Raw genomic sequence first — 24,085 nt, 5'->3', positions numbered from 1 at the left:
CACGGCCACAACACTGCCGCCCCCGCTTCCGCGCACGCGCAGAGCTCTCGGAATGCATATGTGGCGCGTCACAATGTAACTATCGCTGACTAGCAGTGCAGCATCGTTACGCAACTATAAACAACTGCTTATATAATACATATGCTACTCTTCAACATATGAGTGTGCGTATACCAATTCCACATTTCTCTGGCGTCGTTCCGTAACGGTTCGCTCAATGTGAAAAATTACGCCACAGTCACTATCCTGCGCATGCTTCGCATAACATCGATTCTCACGGTATGTGGGATCTGCCGAATTTTTTCTGGTTCGTTTGAGAGCTTTTAAAAGTCTCCTTTTGTAGGTAAAGTTGATATTTTTATTTAACCCATTTTGGGGGCTCGAACAGAGCGCATTGAGAGTTTTTCTGCTTCTTTTGAGAGCTTTTAAAACCTCCTTTTATACGAGGCTCTAGAGCGGTTGCGAAATGAAAAAAATTAGGCACTATATTACGCTTACCGGCCACTTTCCGCTACTAGACATCACTAGGACATAATCGAACATAGACATCACAGTATTTATGCACAACCAAGATATGTGCACACAAATACGCACGACACAGGAATCGAACTCACCACCACACACACCGAAAGCAAACATTATAACCATTACTTCACAACGCCACCGCTTGCTTGCGTGCTTTTTTCGTGGGCTTATATATGTACTAATATATGTACAAAGCGGCCGGTAACCCGTCGGCACAACTTCGAACTTCTGTTCTTGTACCGTCGGCGTGTGTTTGCTCTTGCGTAAGGTCAATACATAATTTGTGGGGCGTCATGCAGGCCCAGTCGACGTAAACATCATCGGCTCCGAATTCTGCGGTTCACCGTGTCGTGTCGCTAGAAAAAATGACAAACGTGTGTCCTCTTGAGTGCTTCTCGATATACCGTAAATGCTTCGCTCGCGCTAAATTCGTGAATACTAGCGTGACGAAGGAATCTTCAGATGAGCGAACGTATCTGCATTCCATGAGCGTATGCTGTGGAGCAATTTTCGTCATTTCTGCAGCCACGAACTGCGCGCATCCAGATGCGGCAGCATGTTCTGAAAGGTTCGAAGGCCGCCAGCGTTCTCATATGAAAGATACGTACGCAGATGCCCGACACACAAGAACATTATAACACGCCTACATTAAGTACATTTAATGCGCGCGTACTGCGGCGAGCTGCCCGCAGGGGCAGCAGCGTCCTCCGAGCAGCTGAAGGATAACCTGTTTCCGCAATTAGCGCTTAATCGCAATGCACTCTTTAGCGCAGCATACAGTGGTTCTCTATAACTCATATTCAGTAGTTAGCTTCTTTCATACTCGAAGACTACTTAATATTTTTCTTAAGCCTCACGCCTCCGCGCTAAAGCGAATATCCGACGCTTGCCCCAAGGTCAAGCATTAACTCCCCAAATTTACCAGTGACAGGTCCTCTGCAAAATAGAAAAGTAGATGTGCTTGCACTTTTCTCTTGTGAACGCTCATGTGTATTTGGCCCTGCTCTAGCACAGATGATGTAGTATACGAATTAAGAAATAGGTATTACCGCCTTCCTCAATAAAACAGCGCTTATTCAGAAAGTGATGGTACTTTTGATGTACCAGCATGGTATTTTCACAGCAGCAGATAGGTTGGCTTGTTCGCAATTATGAAGTTCACACTAATAACACAGAAACATGAGGACTGTAGCAAATATGCAAAAAACTGCAAAAACTCTATCATAGGTGTACTCCTTCGACTAGCTCTTCATTATGTTGAACTTTATTTATACAACAGGCATCTTCAATTACGCCACTATGGATGAAAGATCACCCAATCTACATTAGAACACTGTGATTCCTGCCTAACTTGCCTTTGCCTATCTGTCCTCTACAATGTGTTATAATGTGTGAATGATCTGTTCAACTTCTTTGGTAATAGAACATAAGCATTTGTATTGAGCAGACAGTGTTTCAGCAATTTGTTTTGCATGCACAAGGTCATTTCTTCCATTTCTATTTACTACAAGTAGTCATACTTCAATTGATACATGAACCAGTGGTTGCCATATTTTATTGGAATCAAAACAGTAGCATGCTCATGTCATTGCAAGTATATATATATATATATATATATATATATATATATAGATATATAATATAGATAATATATATATATATATTATTATATATATATAATATCCGATCGTATACCTCTCCCCTATATATATATATATATATTTCTGTCGTGGCGTACACAACCTGCTCAGAAAACTGAACACGAGGAACGACATAAACAGCAGAACCTGAACACTATACATAATTCACAGCAGTAAAGCAACACGAAAGTGGGGTGTAAAATCATATCATAATGCACACTGACAAGTGCACTTCAGCGTGCCAGTATATAGGTACAATACAAAGAAATGGGATACCCGAGAAATTTGGTGTCAGCCTACACATGAAGGCAACTAAATTAGTACAAAAGGCTAGCATTACTTTCGAGAAATATGCAACAGTGAAGACAGGCAGGTTGTGCGGTTTTTTGTTGCGTTAGTTTGCCATATGGCATCAAAACATGTCACACATGATTGTGCAGTTAAGCTTCTTGCAGAAAAAAAAAAACTCAAATAAACCTGTGGTGTTGACTATAGGTCCACTTACCAAAATTCATAAAAGCATTCAGCAATGCCCACAAAATGACAAGGTTGTCTTCATATATTGCTGTACATATTTACTGAAACATATCTGAAAGCCACCGTAAATTTCTGGCTGTGTGCTTGCGAACTTGTCGGTATAGTCACATGACTGCATTGTACCAGTACTTATATTATGCATAATTAGTACAGCAATGTTTCAATGTTTTCATGCCAACCAGTGCCATCTGCAACTCGTTCTGCATCTTAATTCCTCACATTATGGCTTATGCATAATTAGCCCATTGAAAATTAATCCAAGTATCATGGCTGCAAAGTCAACTTGGAATTTCACAATCACGTGGAGGGAACAAAATTTTCATATATAAAGTCACTGGTGGCTTTGCACATTGGATCCTAGGACTTGATATGTCATGAAGTTGAATAAAAATTGACCACACGTGTATAGAGGCTGTAACACACCCGTGACTTAGGATCATAGTTAAACAAAACGCGTAAACAAAACCACAACACATAGAAACGAAGGGGACAGGACGACGAACTGCTAACAACAGAAGTTTAGCACGTGTTTGTTTTTTTAGTCATGTTCAGGCTCTTTCTGTGGATGTGTGATTATTTATTGTAATTTTTTCGTACTCTGTGTTTATATCTTTCTGTGGTTTCGATTAAACTTCAGTTGCTTGAAGCGCATCGCCCTGTGCCATTCATTTTTCTGTGTTATTTTTTTTCGCACCTTCTTTAACGACGAGTATGCACCAACTTGCCCAACTGTCCCGTTAGGACTTACGTTTGCTGAATAACGCTGGTTCCACTCAGCCTCTTTTTAACACAATGCAAAATTTTAAAATCCGCATGATATCGGAAAGGTTGCACACAGAATTGTGCATAACATTGAGCCTCAATCCCAGTGTTTGCTCAAATGTAGTAAGAGGAACGAGATATTCTACATAGTGTATAGTGAGGCACCGTAGAGTGTTCTCGCAATCGTGGGCATTGGTATGGGGTTGGCAAAGACACACCAGCACTTGCCCTCACCCATGCTACACCAGTGCTCTCCCGCTTACCCGGCCGCTATGTTACACCAGCTTGCACCCCCAAGACAAAATCCTGCCGACACTCATGCCCACAATAGACTGTCTTGTGCACAAACAGGTGGGCGAGCAACTATTGCTGCTTTTGCAGAAGTAAATTGCTGAAAATGACACAAAAAAGAAGCTCATAAAATGTAAGAATGGCAGACTGGGCTTGTTGGTTTAACATATTTGAAGTTTAAGGCGCCAATAAGACACGGACAAAGAGAAGGAACACACACACGGCGCTCCGTGTGTGTGTTCCTTATCTTCGTCCGTGTCTTATTTGCGCCTTAAACTTGAAATGAGGTCATAAAGTTTTCTGCATCCATAAAATGAATGCCTTAACCATGAGTGTCTTAACCAGACTCGCACTTGACTATCCTTATTGCAAACTTTTTGACAAAACACAAAATAAATACAAGATTGAGATACTGCTAATACTTCATTGTGAGCTTTTCACTTAGTGTACACAGGGCGAAAAATACAAGCAAGTAAAAAAATAAGAAACAACACCAGAAGCGTACTCTTGCCATGTTTACTATCATTATAAGAGGTGCACTATAATGGGTGCACTTTATAAGGGGTGTGATTGTTGGAAAGTTCTTCTTGATCCACCGCAGCTACTCTGTTAGGAGTGAAGATTGGGCAACTTGGTATTGATTCATGGCAAAAAAACACAAGAAAACTGCACTTCTAATGAGTATAAACTAAGGTCTTGAAACAAGAACAGCACTTTCACTTTGTCAAATTGTGTCAACAGTCATAATACTGTGTATTGATCATAAAAACTATGGCAACATAATGCAAAACAGCACTAATAACGAGAGAGAATAAACAAGGTGATTCAACAACGTGGTTCAAAACAGATTCAACTGACTTGCATCAATGCAATTAAAATTAGTCTTGCACATCTCCTAATGGCTAAGAATATGCAGATGTAAGCCTTGGCAAGTTCCACTGCTGATATGTGACTAATGAAATTGCATTGCTTCCATGCCGTCCAACGGCTGTTCATTGTTTTCTGTTTTCACCGTTTTCTGCTTTTCATTGTTTTCGCTAGCGCAAATGTTCACCCTTTTTGATTTTGTCCCTTTGCAGTTCACGTATGCGCTTTGCCTTTGAATGTGCACATGTTTCTGCTGCTCTGTTTTTTATTTTTTTGCTCAACAGTGCCTCACGCACTTCTCAAGCCACCATTGTAGCTTTTTGCTCGAGGCGCATTTCTTGTATTTTGCTGGGATAAACGTTCATTCATTCAATACCATAAGATACATGAACTTCACCATACACACTGCCATTTAGCAGATGTCTGTCATGTAATATGGCGTTCCTTATATCGCTTTAACGTGATTTATTCTTTCTAGCTAAATGAATCCAGATAATGACGTTTACGTGCCTTGATATTCTATTTTACTGTACCTTAATACATATGTATCGAGATACAGTGCATATGTACCTTAATATGGTATTTCAGGAGACAGGCAGAGTGTGCAATTCAACTTGTTGTCGAAAAGTCTTCTCACTTGCTTATAATCTGTGCTTTGGTGGGTTCTCACGGTTGCATGGCGGCAGAAGGATGTTCAGGGTAGTTCACGGTATCCAAGGTAGATGCTGCAAAACGAGAGCGCACGGATATGTCACCCGTCAATGCGTACAAATCGACACCGAGACGAAGGATCAAGAAACAAATGAAGTTTGAGAACAGAATAAATAGAAAACTAAGTTGGCCTCTATGTACATTTCACCACATGGTAACGTGATACCCGCACCATTCCTTTTGCTTTAGTGTATATTCCCTGAAAGCATTCTGCTTCATTTATGCTTTCGCAAGCAAGAAAGTTATATCGTGCAAACGACGTTTTCAGAGCGCAGTCGTGCGTCGATTGACTGGTCGTGCGAAGCATGAGCTATATTCACAAGAATTTCAAAACACGCATCACACACCGTCGCTATGTGATCTTAATTACCATTTTTTGCTTTTCACTGTACTGTTCACGCGACGAAGTGCGCTGAACGGCACCTACAGGTGCCGTTCAGCGCACTTCGCATAAGACGCGCAATACTTATGTTCTCTCTATTCAGCGCATAAGACGCGCAAACAGAGAAAACATAAGTATTACTTACGATTTTTGTTTCTAACTGTGCCGAGCACGCAGGGTGCCCATCTTCTGCTTGGTAATACACAGCGGCACGCTCGCTTGAGTCCACGGGCCATCGCGATTATCCAACTCGCAGTGCGCCATGTTGCACTGTCGTCAAACCAGAGAACATCTATACCACTGTCAAACCACGCATTTCACATCCAGAGGCCATAACACAGTGGGCTGCAGGCACAAAACGCGCACACACGGCCGAAACAGCTGATCACTTAGAAGCGGCGTCAGCCAAGGTGCGATATGGCGAATACCGCGGCGGCTCCGTTGCGGTATCACGCCGCCACGGGCAATTAGGAACTTAAACGACTCTGTCTTCGCGTTTCTTTCTTGTTTTCTTTCTTTTTCTTCGCGCGCGCATGCGTCGTGAAGTTTCGCTTCGGTAGCGCCTCGTCTGGCTTGCTCTTGAGCTGGCGGCTGGCGGGCCCCAGCGGGCAGCAGCCTCCAAGATCGAAGGGCGCTCTCGCTTCCTCCAGGACCCGTTCAGATAGGTCGCTCGAGGAGAGTCGCGTATATCTTTTTCTTTGGGCTATGTGTGCACAGTATTTTATTCAGTGCTCTGAAGCATAGCGCCTCTAGCCATTATGTTGTACACAAGCGTATACTGAGTGTGCGTGCGGTGCCGATCGGCCACATCGAGGGCTCGCAGGCTGTTCCTTTCAGTTTCTTTATTTCTGTCTATTCCCCCCCCCCGCTCCCGCGCAGCGGAGTATATGCCCGCCAGCACTGAAGGCATTATAGAAAGCTTCGGAAAAAATACAAAAAGAACATGCCAGAGACGTTAGATGGGAGTTTATTGTTCGTGAACTCCATTTGACGAATGGCGTCAGATAGTGAATTTACCTCCTTTATCCCACATAATTTTGTAACGAAGTAAAATTGAGGACGCACAATCTTATTACACCCACATCATTACATCCTAAGGGAGTAATGTCTAGATGCAGGTAGTATTAAGGAGGATTGTGGCCCTTAAAACGCCCAATTTGGCTGGTTTTTGTTTGCAGTGCAGAGGCTTTTTTTCTGAAGCAGTTGCAAGTAGTAGTGTAGCTATGTGGTTGTACACATGATGACCACGCAGAATGCCTGAGTAAATTTATTTTTTACGATGGCGTTGTTTGCGCGGGTACACTCAATGACAGCGATTTCACAGATGGGACATATCTCCTTGCGCTTAAAGATCAGCACTGAATAAAGCACGAAATTTGGCAGAAAAAAACACGTCGCCATATAACAGATGACTAAAGCTCCTCGTATACATTATGCTCTCGTGCCTTCTGAAATAGCAAAAAAAGTTCAAGGATGCGCACTTTAAAAAACACCTCTCTGAATGTAAGCAACCGAGAAAAGAAAGGATTTATGATTTTCAGAGCCGATTTTTGCTCGGCAGCCCTGAATTTCAATTCTTCTGTATCCCCCTTCCCTATAATGAAACATAGTATCTGACCCTTTTTCTCTCTCTCTCTCTATTTTTGCTTAGCTATACCCATGACACAGTTTATTCATTATCGAACAATATCGATTTACGTTTTTCTCATAGGAAGGTGACCAGATTTTAGATTCGCATGAAGGTGACCCAAACAACACCATGGTAGCGAAGAAATTCTCCCACAGGATGGACGTCTCAGGAGGCGGAAAAAATTGCTGTGCACGAGCACCGGGCCCGGATGGGACTCACAGTTGGTTCATCGCTGTGCTCTGCTTTGTGGTGAACCTGTTGTACTCGCCTATCTACCGATGCTCTGGACTCATCTACACTTCGATAATGGCCACGTATGGAGCAACGCGTGCTCAAGCATCGATGCCGTTTGCAGTCTACGGGGGATTTTCTCATCTCGGCAGTAAGAAATCTCGACTCAAGCAATAGTGCATCTAGTTTATATGCAAAATTCTCTTAGCTGGGAAGCTTTTTCGAATGCCGGTTCGCATCACCCGAAAACTGTCATCATCAGTAAGGAGTATGAGCCATAGAAAGTGGACAATCTAAGTCGAATTTCCAACGAGGCTGGGTAGCCAGGGTAAGGACGATACCAATTAGTACTACGGGGTCGAGCATAATGAGGCCTACTTAAGTCTAACTAGTATTCATTCGGATTACACCTGATTAACAATAATTAAGTTTTGTGTTATCGCACCAAGCCCATCCTAGATACTTAAGTTTCATATGGCCCAAGTATGCTACTGAAGGCTAATTAGGCCAAGTAAGTTGAGTCAAGGTAAGTATAGCCAAATATAACTATGCATAGCTGAGCATGGTATTGCCTATTGAATCCGTGCGAAATTAAATATAACCAAGCCAAACCTAATTAATCCCAATTATTACATGATATCTAAGTTCGATTCCCAATGATGCTAGTGAAGCCGTGCTCAGAAAAGTACTATTTACTACTTACCGAGTCGAGCTAAATAGGCTCAATTAGTTCCAATTGGGGCTAATTAAGACTAAGACTAATAAAATGCTAATTCAGATGTGTGTGTGTGGTGTGTGTGTGTGTGTGTGTGTGTGTGTGTGTGTGTGTGTGTGTGTTTGATCGAACCAAGCCCACCCGAGATGCTTGAGTTTCGTATGGCCTATTGAGCTGAATGAGATAGAGCTAAGCTTAAACTAGCTAAAAGACCACCAGCCCCACTAGGACTTAGCCTTGCGCCTCTAGTGCAAGCTTCCCCCTTTTTTCAAACGTACTTAAAGAGAATTCTCCATTATCCGTGGATCTAATACCCATGTCACACGGGCGTTTCAAAGGCATTTCAATGGGTAGTCTATTGACTCAATGGTAAAGCAAGAGCTGTTACACGGGACGCTTCGAAGGCCGTCCAATCAATGTCCTTGGAGTCAACGGAGCACACCACAACTCCATCGAAACTTCGATTGCTATTTAGCAAGGGAAGCGGAAACTGCGCAAATGTTTTCAGTGTTCTCGTACTCGCGATTTAAAAAAAAAATCGCACCACTATGTTTTAAAAGCAGTATACTTGAGTATTATGAGCTATTTATGAAAGTACTTTGGCCATTTCAAATGTGCAATCTTCACATACTCTAGACAACGGCGACGTGCGCATCTTCATCGCGCTGTCTCACCTCGTCTCGCTCGCCACAATTTAACTGCTCACCGACTTTAAAGCTGTGTATCTACATTGCTAAGTATGAAATATTTATTGAAATGTTTGAACAAAAATAACCGACATATTTGTGCTTTAAGTGAATTTATAATATTTAACTTGGTGTGACACGAGGGGGAATGGAAAAATCGACAGCGACACGCAACTTTTGAGAGGAACGTCTGAACCACTCAACGGCCGCTCAAAACTGCCGTGTAGCAGTCAACAACTCCATCGAGTCGATAGACTTTCGATGTCCATCGACTAGATGGCGTTCAAGAGCGCCCTTGTGACACAGGTACAAATTAGTGAGGTCGTCTCTGTTACGGCGGCGATAGTCGAAACAATTTCTATTGAGAATCAAGTCTCGTTCTTCCGAGGTGTTCTCAGCTGTCGACATTCGGCTAAAGTTCGTGAAAATTCATAAGAAGCGATAACTTACGTGCGGGAGAAAAATATCCTACAAAACCGTTTTTCTTAGGACGGAAAGTCCGCTTTGAACCATCTTCGTTTCAGTAAAACTCTCAAATGGCTTGTAACGTTTACGCTGCAGCTACGGTGGGCATACATATGCAAACACAACAAATCCTATTTCTTCGGATCGAGTTTCTCCTCTAGAGTAATATAATAATAGTTCGGGTTTAACGTCCTGAAACCACGATATGATTATGCGGAATGCCGTAGTGGAGAGCTCCGGAAATTTTGACCGCCTGGGCTTCCTTAACGTGCACCTCAATCTAAGCACAGGGCCGTCAAGCATTTCCGCCTCCACCAAAAATGCAGTCGCCGCGGCCGGGATTCGATCCTGCGACCTTCGAGTCTGTAGTCGAGCACCGTAACTATTAGGCCACCGTGGCGGGTCTCTACTCTAGAGTCCGACTCGTAATATAGCGGCGAAAAACTGTCATGCAGCCCGACAAGTTCGATAAACACTCAGCGACTATGAAAGAAGAAAAGCAGGCGGTGGGGATGCATAGGAACAATGTCCGGAAGAACTAAAGCGGATGACTAGGATGCCGCGCAGCTGACTTCGCGTTCAAGCGAGTGCAAGCGCTCGCCTTTGGGAGGGACAGCTATCATGGAATGTTGCGTCTCCTGTAGTCAAGGGCGGTGGCTTTGTAGAAAGTTCACGTAGAAATTCGAGCAACGTTTTAGTTACGTCTAGGCTACATTGAAGCGCGTGGTGGCTCTGCTGTAACCTCTCGCACACACGCCCATAGAGTTTGATGCGCTGAATGTTATACACTGATATAATCCTACATCCGCACTATTGGAGCAGAAGTACGGAGGGGTCTGCTTTGGAACTTATTTTGAAACTTAAAATGGTCTACCCACGGGATCTGCTAGTCATCAACCTCAACGCTCTGCAGGCGGTTTGTCGCGGATAACATAGGGGTGGAACCACACTGTACGGGTCTGACTACGCCACAGCACACCGGCTTCTTTGCAAGCTCATGTTTCAATCAGTCACTCAATCAGTCAATGAATCAATCAATCAATCGATATTTATTAGTGGCATCCAAAACTTATACAGTGCATCCTAAATATCCAGGAGAAGGTCCCAAGTTTACAAAACGCAGGCGGAACTTCCTATCATTCATCTCACTGACCATTCACATCGCTCCGAAAATGGCGAGTCTTACAACTTATAACGTTGTGACTTGTCACTACTGCATTGACTGACTTGCCCTTGCTGTTAATCTGCGACGATTTTCTTAATGTCTCTTATGCAGGTCTTCCAGCTGGGCCTATAATACAAGCATGCGGACTGCGATTCAGCACCTTCCTTGGAGGGCTACTGATTTCTCTAGGATGTCTTATGTCTGCATTCGCAACTGGAATACCATTTTTCGTTGTCTCCATAGGCGTCCTCGCAGGTGTGTATATAGTACGTTAGCTGTATTATATTCTTGCTCCATTTTCCACGCTCTGAACGAATACCTATGTTTATCTGTATGTAACAATTGTGAATACGACGAGTATTTGTGGAGCGACATGCTTCTAGTTCATAATTTGAAACATACGGTGCTCTCATGAATGATGACGCGGTTCATATTTGAAAGAGCAGTTAAATGAAAGCAAAAATATGGAGGAGCCAGCTGGAGCCGTAGAAAGATATGGCTGCGAAGGAATAAACGTGTGATTGCAAATAACGTGTAGACTAGTGGTTGCTCCAATGTGAATTCTAAATGTGTATGATACCGACACACTGTAATAAATGAGCATAAAAATTGTCAAGCGAACACGCTAGTGTAGAAATATCGCGTGCGTATAGAAAAGTAATTCGGTCTCGCGATGGAGAACCTCCACTGGCCTGTACGGACCACTATTTCAAACAAAACCTTGCGTGCATCAACACAAATATTTATATCAGTTACACTGAATTTACGGAGAGGGACAGTAAAGCGAGACCCTAAATCATTTTAAGTAGACAATTTATTTTTATAGCCCTATCACAATTATTTTCCCAATCATAGGTTCATTAGTAGGAGGGGGAGAGAGCGAAACTCCATTTGCCGAGCATCAAGCAGAAGGGCGGCCCTCTACTCCAGGATTAGCGCTGACCATCTCGACGCTGTTATGATCCGGTCTGCTAGCCACTTCAAGTAATTAGGATTAGGTTCATCAGTGTGTCCTCCCATTGCGCTTTGTTTCTGTTGGTATCTTTTTAGTCAGAGATTTTCCGGGAAGAACAAAATGGTCTGTAGTAAGTTGCTTTCTCTTTATAATGTGGAGAACAGGGTTAGGCTAGAAAGTGGGGAAAACTTGCGTAGGAGATATAGAACCATCAGCTGGTTACTGTGCACCGCGCATAGTATGAGGCCCTCTAAGCTCGTGATAGCAGGATGCCGAAAAGGAGGGTAGCGGAGCCCAAGCCTTCTTTCCTAGAGTATGGCGTCGCATGTAGTTGGTGAACATGGGGCAGGTGGCGGTCAACTTCGGTGGTTTCAATTTTGCGCCGAGACTTGTGCATATCCACACCAGCCTGAAGTCAAATGCTTTAATGCCTTTTTTGCGTATTTTGCCCACATCGGTTAAATCAAAGTTTCTAGCGCTTGCTATGTCAGGGCATTCTGTTCAAATGTAAATGTTTTTATCACCAAGCAATTGCATAACCCCTAACAGACGCCGTGAAAATCTGTGATGCCACGGCTAGCCGGTGTGAAAACTTCAAGGCAGTGTCGCCACCAAAATTTTCTATTCGCGCGTTTTAGCTCTGACCGATCGTCTTCTCGCGGTAAGCGAGAAGGCGCTTGGTTAGGTCTTCTCAGTGCCATTACCTGTAGGATAGACTGCGATAACGAATTCCCTTGTGGTAAGAAACGGCGTCGTTAACATGTGACAGACTTGGTCTGCCACCTGACGGACGGGAACAGGTGACAGACTTGGTCTAGGCAATTACCGGTGTTTCCGCCGAAAAAATGCATTATATTTTGGCACATTGTATTATTCCGGCAAGCTATGAACAAGTAACATTCCAATCTGCCGAAAATTTATTCCTGTACTCAGCGTCATTCACATGAAATTTATTTGTTTAGCTCTTTCGGCTATTCCGAGTAAGGATCTCCTACAGGATACCAAAAAACTCCACAAACAAGGCAGGAGTGAGGGGAAGATGTAAGCTTTCGCTGAAAAAATCGTGAACGAGGGCTGTGTTCAATTCGTCACGCCAGCCTCTCCCCCCGCCCCAACTTTCGCAGTTGCCCTCTCCTTCTCCTTTGGTGGATTCGAGGAGAGGCTCCGAAGCACAGGCACACAAGCGCTAAAGAAAGCAGTCGCAGCCTTCAAGAAGACAGGTCCGCTTGTCGAAATGTCGGCTCCAGCCACGCCCCTTGTTTACGAATTTTTTATCGCAGGCTGCGAAAGGGGAACTATATTTTCGGCTAGTTTGTTTACAAACGTTTGTTGGACACTCGCGTTATACGCACCACAAAATACAGTTTAGGTAGGGCCAGTGTGATCATTCTGCGGAATAGAAGAAAAACTGATGTCTCAAATTTCCACGCAGGATGCGGACATGGAGTCCTTCTTTCCTGCCTCATCGTGCAAATCAGTCATTATTTCGAGAAGAAACGTGGCATTGCCCTTGGACTTACCCACGCTGGATCATCTAGTGCATCACTTTTCTTCACGAACATTTTCCAGTACTGTCTTGACGAATATGGCCTCAAAATATCGATTGCCCTCTTTGGAGCGGTAATGCTCAACATCCTTGTTATAGCATTCCTGTTCCGAGATCCACCTTGGTCCCAGAAAGCAAAAGTGACTGCGAAAAAGACGGACCCATCTAAAATTCTTGAACCGTGTGGAGTGAATCGCTCATCTGTGATATTGTCAGGTTATCGAAAACCTACTACACAAAACGCCATCACGCCAACTACGCGTACGAAAAAGCTTTCTGGTAGAGTAACGGAATCAATCGAACCTGTAAAAGAAATTCCTGGAAATCTAACGAAATCTAACACATCTCCTGATCTATACTGCCTGGACGTCAGCACTGCAAATCGCTTTGCAGCAGTGCCAAATAATTCCGCCTGTCATAGACAAGGTAGTAACGTAGTAGAGAATGAAGAAGCCACAGATTTTGCCCGAAGCGAAGTGGTGCTGACTGCAGGAAACCTGTGTAGAAATCCTATATCCACTGAAGCCATCAAAAGGTGCCACGAGAGCCTAAAAGAACCGTGCAATTTTCCAAATTCAGACCTCACTCGAAGGAATCTATGTGTTCATCAAACAGATGTGGGCAGCTCTGTAAAGAAGGAAAATGGTGACTTTACTTTCACGACCATCGACCCCGACAATACCGAACATGACCCACACATAGCACGCAGGAGAAAGAACTTGGACGTGGTAACACCTAGTTATATTGAAGGTGAAGGTACCCTCGCAACACTGCGGGAAGTAGAGCCTGCTCAAGGACATGGACTAAGCAGGCCTCCGGTGGTCGACTCCGCTGTGAAAATCCAAACGTCGAGTTCAATCCGAGACAGTTGCAAGGAGGTTCTCTCCATGCCGCGTTTTTACGTACATGCCATCGGGTACCTATCGTACTGTTTCTTTTTCGATACACTAATGTACATTGCCGTAGACTGCGCAACGGATAGAGGAATAAGTGAGGCGACTGCAGCACACATTGTCACACTGTTTTGTGTCACAGACGCGGCAGGTCGCATTATCGTGCCTCTATTTACAGACAATCATTCGATCGATCGTTTCGCCACCATGACATTGAGCTATCTAATTATCGCTATCGTTGCCACATCATTACCGTTCATTCACGCAAACCTCGCCTTCACGGCGCTAGTGGTAGCTATCGGGATTCCCATGGGCTATATTATGGTGGCTATTCTACAAACTATGGCAGCAGATCTAGGGGTGAAGAATCTACCCGTTGCATTTGGATTTGCAGCAGGATTGACCGCCACGGGAGGTTTCATGGCGCCGTTATTGCTAGGTAAGTAACATAAATTTCTATTGAAGTGAAGTATGATTTATTTTCCTTTACCAATTGTGAATGGTTTCTATTCTGTAGATTTAGTGCGATACCATTCCTTGTGTACACATCCATAATTACAGCAGCTACAAAAATTGGATTTTTTTTTCATACACAATAAGGATTTCGCCATTGGGACAGTTTTACCGTAGTATGCAGTGGGGATCTAGCATCACTTGCGAATGGCTGCGCGAGAGATTGATGGTGTTTTAGGGGTGTCTTTCTTCTTTTTTCTCCAGAACGATGGTACTGTACTGCAGGTGCAAATATGCAGATTACAGAAATTTTGCAGTGTACTAAAGAAACACGTTAAAAATCAATGTAGAACGGTTTATGTATGGTATTCATAAAGGCCATCCTGTTTTATGGAAATAAACTGACAATAGACCTAAATAGCACGGCGTTGTCTCACCACAAAACACAGGTTTCTCATGATTAAAATACCTTTTCGTAACAAACGCATCGCACTCCGCGTTTATTCGTGTGTCATCATCAAAAAGACTTATGGCGGGTCCCGCATATTCCTGGTGTATTGCCATTTTCAAGCCTGTTGACTTCCTAGTGAGTAAATTTTGGGCTATTCATGCACACGTGAAGCGAAAATAATATTGCACCCGGGCGAACCTGGCTGATATCAGTTTTCGAGAGCCGTTTGCTTTTTATGGAAAAAATAAAGGCTTCGCACACGGCCGAAGTAAACACGACAAATGAGTACTAGATATTTGATATGCTATTGATATATTTGATAATGGAGCAACAAATGGCACAACTGCAACCTATTATAGTTTCCATGGACAAGAATTTATTAGAACAACATTCCCCCCCCCCCCCACACACACACAGGCAGTACTAGTCTCATAAAGCATTAGCGGAGATTGCATCAAGACACAGTGCAGCGGTGCAATAATACGATGTTCTGGCGAGTGTTCCGTTGCGTTTTACATAGGGGCAAGAAAGCAATGCGAAACATAGTATGTTTATTTATGCTTCTTTAGCACTCCTGAAAAAGTACTGTGCAACATAATGATTTTCTTAGTCAACTAAACTGACCATCCAGTGCCAAGGGCAATCTAAAATTGTCAGAGCGATGAGTCCGCCGCGCATTATAGCCTCTGGGCGATCACGACGAGAATTTCTCGCTGCAACTGGTGTTCTCGAAGCCGAAGGTTCCAAGTCGCTTACTGCGGCAGGTCATCAAGAAAGATAAATGAGAGCTCAACGTAACACTGGCGCAACGATTGCTTGTTTTCCAGTTGGCTATTTACGTTCAATGTGTATTAACGGCCTAACACACATGGTAAGCATTTAAAACAAAGGAAAATACTTAAAAAGAACACTGAATTCAGCTGGTGTCTACTAACCGTTTTATTGATTTCTCGTCTCTTTCATTTTTGTTGTATTCCAAAAATTTTGTACTCCCTCGCCCAAATATCCACCTTACTAGCAAAGCAACATGCTGTAAAGTTCGATATTGACTTTTTGTGAGAATTCGTCTATGTGACACGCAACACTTATGTCGATAACGAATGAAAATAAATATGCAAAGGGACAATACAATGATATTCAACATTACCACGCTTTTCCGCAGGACACTTTCGGGACACAATCGGATCATACGACGGTGTGCTCTACTTCATGGGTGGTCTGCTTTTTACATCGTTCTTGCTGTTTTTGGGTCTGTGGATAGCCAGCAAGAAATCAAGCCTTTTGGAATTTGTTTCTACAAAAATACTCAATAAATGACTTGTTTCTTTAGTGGATATATTTGTGGTAAGAAAATAACACCATGACTCAAATCAATCTAATTTTAAAACTTATTTGTGTAACTTTAATGCTGCACTTACATGCATCTGAACTACCGAAGGCAAATAGGGCCATCGCCAGGTGTATTTTAACACATTTAGCACATGTTTTTTTCGGACTGCATTGCTCACTGCGTACAGAATAGCTTTTTTTATCCTCAATTTGTGCATAAAGAACAGGGACTGCTATGTTTATTTAAGGATAGCCACTATTTCAAAATTGGAAATATATATCCGTTGGTTGAGGCCTTACCCGATATTGATTCTGACTTGCCCAACACGTTTGTTTTGTGCACTTCAGAAAAAAATATCATGGTCACACACAAGCATATGCGCACGCCTGCACATGATGTGTGCGTGTTCCTTGAAGTGCTGTCTTCGTCGTCTCATAAACACCATCCCTACTGAAAATTCTAGGTTCGTGGATGCTGGAATTGTGTGTAGATATGGTGGAAACAATATTGGACATGGTGGAATCAATAGAGGATGTGGGAGAACATTAGCTAATAAGCCGGAAGATGTGGTGGTCATAATGGTGGATGATGCCGAGAGTGGAAGAGATAGTGGCAGATGGTGGTGGCGAGGTTCTCTTGGTGTTAAATGGAAAATGCTGTCTAATGATGGTGATGCAAAACATGTTTTTGTGGATGGATTGGTGAACAAGCTGGACGACGGCGGCAAGATGGAAGCGTGGTGGATGATGGAAGTGCACGTTGCGTCATATGAAATCACTGCCATTTCTAATGTTTTCCTGTAGAATGTGCAGAAAAATATGGTTACAGTGCAAAGAACCCAACGCCAATTGTTACGCTTTCTCCCATGCTTTTTTATTCATGCGGCGTAAATAGCCGCCTCATGTTTTGTGGAACACACGAGCCGTGAATGCTTACTATTTGCGCACGTACTTACATAAGGTCGATATCCGCGATGTGTATCTGCATTCTAATGTTTAGAAGTCTAGAGATGTCGGTGTGAACAGTGACAATGAATGTGTTACACCACGGCGCAGTTGTAGTGAAGTATATTAGCTCTTGCTTCGCAATCGCCCCTCCAACGGGTAGACCAGTAAACAGCCGCCACTTGATATCGCCACGCTAGAAACGCAACTGTGGAAACTCTTGCACACTTGCTCACCTCAGCCGCACTTTAAGGTAACTAATTAAAATGCATAGGAACCTAAAATGCACAAACATTTACCTGCGGCCAGCGTCGAGACAAACCCCGTCAAGTATGACTTCCGCCATCATATTCTACCACCATGACTTCCACCAAACCTTCGTCCTAGCGTACAGATCGAATCCGTCAACGTATCATTGGCACTACTGGGTTCCCAGATACAAGATTACGACGAGTACGAATGACTTTAGAGCACAGCTGTGGCATCGGCTAACATAAACGAAGCAATTTTTTTGTGTACGGTGTCCGCACAACATGCGATGGGCATCGCTGCGCAGCGCATCTAGCAACGCCTCGGGTCGCCGACAGCCGCCGGTCGCACTCGCGGGCACTTCTCTGACTCGTATGCGAGAACAAAGACTTGTCAATTCGTGTTCCTTACTGAACCATTTTGATGGAATATTTTTCCCGTGCACTGCGCTCGTTTTTGGCCAAGCTGTATGTAGTTGTAGCTAATGATACAGCGTCAGAAAAGTGCGCTATCACGGGCGCGCTGCACGTTGCGCTGGTAAAACATCACAATACTCAATCAGGTGTACGCGCGTATTCATCCAATGAACTTAGAGTCGACATAAAGCCTCTGCACATGTCGCCCTTTGGAAAGAAAAAGAAATAGCTATCAAACTTGGCAGTAACAGCAGGTAAAATGTACTTGCTTTTCGGTACACTTGATATTTTTTTGGAGTTACGTTGTGAATTGTAAAAGAAAGTTAGCGCTGTTGCCATTATCGAAGTGCCAATCGTTACCAGCAGCAGTTCGTTTGTGTTTAATAAATATGCAAATTTTAGCAGGAGGTGAAATAGCGCCTCTCTCGGTTATGCGACGTACAAACGTGAATCCGAACGGTATATTAGTGTGGCGACAGACTGCGCAAAAACCGGAGCCGCCTCCGCCTCATCACTACGTAGCCCGGCCTGACACGGCTGCATGCTACACCATGCCTCCGATAAGGGACAGCACCACCACAGCTTCGCCGGAGGTTTATGTCACCGATGGTGGCCATGCTCGGAAGTTGTCCCTCCTTCACTACCCGACTGAGCGCAGCGTCGGTATGCATGACCCGCCGCTGCTACCACGCTAATGAATTGTCGTTATGTTTTATGTTGGGATGCGTCGTTCCATCTACACGGCATCCCACATTAGTATGTTGACTAGTCATTCTACAGAAAGCAAAACATGTGTCAGCCTGGCGTAATGCTAAAGTACTCTGCTCGGAGTCAAAAGGTGACCTATTCGACGGTTTATTTAAAAACGACAGCTGTTATGAGACCACAACAAGGGCCGTTTTTGGCGCCGTAGTTGTCCGCCGCCGCCGGTGTCCGTAACCACTATTGCGCGAATTAAGAATAAAAAACAAAATAAGAAAAAATATCTAGAATGAAACAAGGTTCAAACATGGTCCGATCTGCGTGGGAGCCAAGTATTGTACCTTAGAGCCATGCCATTGCTTGAAACTGCTTTACAAAAAGACCCTATACAGGCTTTATGTCGGGAGGGAACCAGATCAACAAACGTAATGTAGTGTGGTAGAGGAGTAAAATAACAACCAGGCCTCACACAACGCGAATTCTGTAACCAGGCGTCACACAATGCGAGTTGCGCAGCGAGTGGGTTGTTGAATACTTCCAACCCACTACAAATGACTCTGCCATAATTCTTCATCATCAGCCACAGCATCCAAAAAGTACATATAATACCTTACAGGTGTTTAGCGGGTGCCACGGTTCTCCGCAGAATGGGGAAAAATTGTGGAATGGCTGCTCCCCCACTTCACAAAAATTATGAGGATTTATAGCGTAGTGGGTTCCTCGCCCTTCTATTAGTTGCCAAGGAAGCCCATGAGGCTCCTATGATCCATTTCCTCAGGGTCTCAATAAAGTGAATTTCCTTCCTTTCTGTCTGTCTCGTGTTACCGTATGTTATAAAGCGTGGTGGAAGAGTTAAATAACGATCGGGACTCACACAATACGAATTACGTAACTCCTGGGTCGTTTAAAACTTCCAACCCATTACAAAGGGCTCAGCATCGTCTACAAAGTACACATACTGCCTCACAGACGGTACCTCGCTTCTCTACAGAATGACGAATAATGTGGCGGGTGCTTCCCAACTTCGCAAAAATTATGATTTGGGGCGTAGTGGGTACGCTGCTAGTGTACCTGTATTAGTAGCGACAAGACAGTTTACAAGGAGCTCTAGAAATGCCGCTCTTCCAGATTTTGCTGTGACTGTGCTGCGCTTTCCGCGCCGGCCTGGCATTTTCTTCTTTTTTGTGATACGTTTTTTTTCATTTTTCGGACTAATGCTTTCTACATCGCCTTCTATACAATTGTTTGTGGCAGCTAGGCAAGGTGGTCCAGATGCTGTGGAGCCGTTTTACGCTTCATTCTTCTCCAGCATCCATCATACACTAGCATCCAGCATATACATCTTATGCCATCATATTCAAGCACCATAATTCACAATAATGATGGATGTTGGAATCCACCATTCCACATGGTGCATACGCTTTCAATAGTGATGTGTATGAAAGCGGAACAACTCGTCGAAGAATTCTTATTATGAAAAACAAAATATCTAATATCTGCTACAATTAATTGCGCAAGAAAGTATACGAAGACCTTCTTCGTGCACTTTGAGTTTTAGTTTGTTAGCAAGAAGCCCAGCAATTTTTTAACGACAATTCGCAAAGCGTGCGCCGTGATTCATGGACACTATAATCAAACTTTGTAATTCAGTGCACAAAGCGCTGCTTTGCTAAAAAGGCAAATAAAATAAGAGTGCATGTTATCGCACTATTGATGGGTCATGCATCAAAATTAGCACCAAGTTCAGGTACATATGGCTCGACACGCTTTGGCTAAGACTCGTCAATTGTATCTTTAAATCTAGAGTAATTCGCTGAAATATTATGTGTTATTATAGATTTCAGTAAATACGCTGGCTTTGTACTATCAATTCTAGAGCACGCAATCTTGGTGTCATTCACATAGACCTGGGGAGCTATGCAGGATGGCCCGAGCTTCTCGGGCACACGAGTTTGTTCCGAGCCCGCCCTACGGCGGTCATGACAGGAACACAATGCGGAGCACGCGATAGCAGCGTTGATAAAAACGGCTATAAGAACGAGCATGGGCGTCACATAGGCGCGTTAGGCATTTTTGGCGGTTTTCAAGGGAACGCCACGTGCAAATGCTTCAACGCCGCCATTCAGTCAACATTTTAACAGTGCAGCGACGTCAGCGTGATTGTCGCGCTATCTTTTTGCCGACTGATCATCGCACCTCCCATGGGCGTGTTCGTGGACGTTTTTCCTATTTCGGAAAATTCTTTCATTCCACCTGCAGCATTCCACCTGCAGCATGGTGCAGCTCGTTTCGCTTCTCTGGAATATTACAGGTAAATAAATGGACACGTTACTCCTATAATTACATTACACGTCTGAAGATTTTTCTGTAGTAAGGAATCGGTGGAAACAATGTCTCCACAAACAAGTAAATAGTAATATTTCTCCCCGCAAATCCCACCAGGGGCGCTTGCTTCGTGGCTGTGAGTGGTACGTGGTCAGCGCGGTGAAATTGAATGTGAGGCATCGTAGCCACGTGATGATATAACCTTTAGTTCTTTGTGCGTGTGTGCATAGTCTGTGCGATTAAGCTGGTATATGAATCGTGCCACTCACTGGCGTTGCGCCGTGAGCACTGCTCCTCGACAAGAGCAAATGCGGTGGGCGGACCCGATCTTCGCCGCGGGCGTCTGTCAATCAAAGTGATTGACGTGCGAACTCGGGCAGAAACTTGTTGATTCTGAAAAGGCCCCAGTTTAACTCGTGACTGTCATAGTGGCCGTGTGCCTGTCAAGTGTTTCGTGCGGTGGACGCTATTCAGCAGCTTCTTTGCATATAAAATAATTTGGTCAGCTTGCACTACTTGTGCAAGGCTGGGGCCATCGGATGAGCTTGCGGTCACATAGTTTCTTCCAGCTCATTACGTGGCTCGTGTATTCAGTGTGCTTGGTCTGCTTCGGAGTAATGACCCTGTCAGTTCGGTCTCAGTATTGGTTCTATTGATTAGCTGGGCCTTAATTAACATGGTAGTGAATACTTGTCTTAATTAGTAATATTTTGATTAGCACGGCGTTAATTACTCAGATTTCATTACAAATGTCCCTATTAGCACAAATGTACATACCATATTGCTAATTAGAATGATTCTAATAACCGCGTTCTTGCTGAGGTAGTTCCTAATTAACTTGGTTTAAGTTAGCACGATTCTAATTAGTGTCGTGTTAATTAGCATGTATCTAATTATCTCGGTCTTAACTAACCTAATATTGAATAGTCCTGTCTTGATCAATAATGTTTTAAGTACCACGACATTAATTACTCAGGTTTAAATCGCTTGATCCTGAATGGCACAGAAGTAATTACACCATCTTAATTAGCACTATACTAATAAATACGATCTTGATGAGTAAGGTCTTGATTATCTTGGTCTTAATTACCCGATCCTAATTAGTGTCGTGTCATATAGCATGCTTCTAATTAGTTTGTTCTTAGCTTTACACGGCTTCATTAGCATGGTCTCAGTAAGACGTGGCTTAATTAGCTCGGCCTTAGCATGATTTGGCTTAATCAGCCTCGTCATAGCATGTCCTGACTTAACTAGGTATACCGCCCAGCCAATTAGCTAATCAACTGGGCGCACCTGCTCGGGGAGCGAGCAGACGATTAATAAGAGAACTAAGAGGGCGCGCGCCGGCCGAGCAACGCGCTAGAATGAACAGGCCGACAATTGTGATTATACACGTGGCATCGGCGATTAGCTCTAGCCGCAGTGTTGTAAGGCGCTCGGTCGGAACTAATCTCAGAGGCCACGGTGCTGATTATTCTAAAGGGTACTTAGTGCAGACATTAAACACTTGAAAATGGATTCAAACGGCCCGCGCACACATAAAAAATATAGTTAGTAGAACTTTGTGCCACTATTCTTGCATGGATGCACTTCTGCACTCAGTGGAACGACAAAAAAATGAAGGAAGTTTGAAGACACCACCCAACCTTCTCGACCGCCCTTGACGTGACGCCGCGTTCCATTGTAACCAATGGAACGGAGCGCGCGATGAGGGCTGGATTTCACCTTCTCGTATTGTTAGCTCGTTCAAAAGGGGGTGTCGCCAGAGCTCGGAAAGATGCCGAGTTTCGTCAAACTCGGGCCATCCTGCATAGCACTCCAGCTCAATGTTTGTAATAATTGTATTTGTCATAAGCGATTTTTCAAGGCAGTGTATTGTAAAAAAAACGTAATATAAAAGATAAAGTATACATACGTTTGGTCGTTTAGATGCGCTATGCGCAATGACACTTCAACGCTTTTGAGCATTTGAGTAACGAAAATCCGTATAAGCATATATGAAACTGAAACTATGGTTTGTGCACATTTCAACACGAATATTCTGCGTTTTTCGAACGTCCACAAACGTGTTCCCACGGTTTAATATTGCAATTTCTGCGGCGTCAAGGTCGCAATTTCGATAAAGGCGAGAATGCTAGAAGGCCGTTGGTACAGGTCAAATTAGGATTGAGGTGTAGGTACAAAAACACGAGTTGATCGAAATTTCCGGAGCTCTCCACCACGGCGTGCCACATATCATATTTGCGTCTTGGTACGCAAAACTGCAGAATGCAATTATTATGATTAAACCTTCGTACTTTGCAGCAAGCATTTTGAGTGAAATATTTCGCGCGTTGAATCAATGGACTTCGCAGGTTTGTGTGCACTAATTATCTTCAAACATCTCATTTGGTCAACGAATTTAAAAAAATAACATGGTTGACGCATCCATCATAGGAATCGGTATAACAGGAAAGTGTGTCCTCGCAGAAGTAGTTGAATGCTTATTATACATTCATATACGAGCGCTTACACAATGTCTGTTGGGGTTTGGCAGCTGTAACGCCGCTTGGTGTGGACGCACCCACGTTGATGCTGCGTGGCACATCTCCCTCACGACGATCAACATCTACGATCAATTGGTAAGCACGTCTTTGTAGTAGCTGTACTAGTTAATGGTGAAAGTGGTGTGACAGCAAAAAGAGCGTCACTGATTGGACGCAGAACATGGGCTAAGGTCGCCACTCCGCCGCATGTTAAAGATTTCTTGAACACCACGGCCGGACTAGATGAAAACAAAACGCGCGTCGTGTCTACCCTCTACCCTGCCGCGAGTTTTCTCGCTGTTACAGCCAGGCGCGGCAGGCGCGCGTCGCAGAGCTATGCTCGTTACCTCGCGGTGTGCTAAGACTTTGATAAAATTGCACTCTATTGAAAACGCGCCGAATGGGACGGACAAGCAGCAACGACGGCGTGTAGGATCTAATCGCGGAGGCCACGGTCATAATGCACGACATCACTTTACCGCTCCCAGACGGCAACAGCACCCCGCCGACCAAGAGCACTGCGACAAAAAAGTGTGAGATGTAAAAAGCGCGTTTGTAGCGCTCCCGGAGTGTGTGACCGTGGCGCTGTCGGTAGTGCACCCGGCATTTGTTCTCGAGGACCGAGAAGTCCTGGGTTCCATTCCTGTTGATGAAACTTTTTTTTCCGTGCCACGTAATCGTGCACATTT

Source organism: Rhipicephalus sanguineus, chromosome 8 (assembly GCF_013339695.2).
Source record: "Rhipicephalus sanguineus isolate Rsan-2018 chromosome 8, BIME_Rsan_1.4, whole genome shotgun sequence".
NCBI classification, from domain to species: domain Eukaryota; kingdom Metazoa; phylum Arthropoda; class Arachnida; order Ixodida; family Ixodidae; genus Rhipicephalus; species Rhipicephalus sanguineus.
The sequence above is the reverse complement of the archived record's forward strand: the minus strand, read 5'-3'. Positions refer to the sequence as shown.